Here is a 1,920-nt window from a genome sequence, read left to right as displayed (position 1 = left end):
GTTTGTTTTCCATCTCAGGTAAGCACAAGTACCAAAAGCTTCTTCAGATGCATCAGAAAATATGCAAAGTTCAGGTAAGTTAACAAATTCTGGAGGTGTCAAGCATCTTTCAAATTCTATACCATTTAAACTGTTCATTTCAGCAAACAAATTTAACCATTCAGATTGCAAATTTTCAGGTAAGGTTTGATCCCATTCTAAACCAAGTTGCCACAGTTTCTGCATTCCAATCTTCAGTCGTACCAAAAATGCAGCAGCAAAACCAATTGGATCAAATAATCTAGCAATTTGACTCAAAATTCTTCTTTTTGTCAAACAAACAGGAACATTAGATTTATCAGCAAATTCAATCTTGACTTTATATGAAAAAGTGTCTCTAGTATTATTCCAGACGATTCCTAAAACCTTTTCTTCATTTAAATTAGTCAACAGTTTCAAATCTTGATTTTCAGAAACAGGTAAGCAGTTTAATACTTTATTAGATATCCATCCTTTAACTTTAAATCCACCATTAGCTAGTGCAGAGTCAATATCAATAGTCAGTTTACTAGCTTCATTTACAGTTTTAACTGAAGTACATATATCATCCATATAAACATCATTTTCTAATACTTTAGCAGCTTCAGGTAAATGAGATTTTACTTCTTCAGCAGTTTTCTTTAAAGCCATCTGAGCCATAGCAGGTGCTGGCTTATCACCAAATGTCAATACAGTTTTGACATATACATCAGGAGTTTTTTCAACATTGAGATTTCTCCACAGGAACCTATGAACATGTTGATCTTCTACAGGAATCAGTACTCTGTGATACATCTTGGAAATATCCCCACAAATAACCACTTCATTTTCTCTAAATCTCAGTATAACTCCAAATAAATTGTTGAGAAGATCAGGACCTTTATACCAGTAATCATTCAAACAGTGACCATTAAAACTAGCAGACGAGTTAAATACTATTCTTACAGGTGTACTTTTCTTCTCTGGTTTTATAACTTCATGATGGGAAATATAATGAACAGGACCTTTGTATTCAGTAATTTCTGAATCTGTAAGTTTTCTAGCGAATTTCATATCCACCATTTCTTCAATTTGACCATTATATATTTCAGCATGTACAGGATATTTCAGCAGTCGACGTTCAGTTGATTCCAATTTATTTTCAGCTTGTATTCTATTATCAGGAAGTAAATTAGGATCTTTTCTCCAAGGATAAGGTATTATCCATTGATTACCAATCTTCTTACAGGATTTCTCGATTATCTTAGATTCTTTAATTTCTATGGGACTGAGACCACTTTCTCGACAGCAACAGGAACCTGAAGCCACACCCATTGCTTCTGTAGTCCAAAAGTCAGCCATATCTACCGGACCCGACAATCCGACATGATACACACGATGATCTTGAGTTCGATATCCAGATGTCACACCAAATATAATCCATCCCAAAGGTGAATGTCTTGCTATCAGATTGTTATATTGTCTTATATCCCCTGTATGCAAAAAAGCATGATCTATGCCTATGAGTAGATCAAGAGAACCGTAACCTCTATGTAAACATCTAACAGTTAAATTAAAAACTTTAGCTATTTCAAATAATCTAATTTCTTCAATATCTTCACCAATACATGGAATTCCTAAAGCAGTAATTTGAAAAGATCTACCAGTATCCATTGAAACTATTCTAAATTTATACAGCTTGGTTCTAAGTTCTTCAGAATCTCCACCAATTTTTGTCATCACAATACTTATATCTTTGCCTTCTAATTGAAGTTGTTCGGCCATTGATTTTCTAATTAAGCTAAGCTGGGCACCAGAGTCTAACAGGGTATTTCCTCTAACAGTATTACATTTACCATAGATATCAACAGTTATTACAGGTAAAATAGTTTCTCTACTATTCAGCATTGATGCAATTCCTAC

General features: G+C 33.8%; 1 protein-coding gene across 1 annotated transcript in view; it reads right to left on the bottom strand.

Moving 5' to 3' along the window:
- The window catches only part of LOTGIDRAFT_175924 (hypothetical protein), a gene marked incomplete at both ends in the record, with an annotated part of 9,190 nt that overhangs the window by 4,546 nt on the left and 2,724 nt on the right, over positions 1 to 1,920 (bottom strand). The gene's annotated exons all lie outside the window — the stretch shown is intronic.

Source organism: Lottia gigantea (genome assembly GCF_000327385.1).
Source record: "Lottia gigantea unplaced genomic scaffold LOTGIsca_551, whole genome shotgun sequence".
NCBI lineage: Eukaryota > Metazoa > Mollusca > Gastropoda > Lottiidae > Lottia > Lottia gigantea.
Note: the sequence above shows the minus strand (reverse complement) of the source record. Positions and strands in the feature narration are given on the sequence as shown.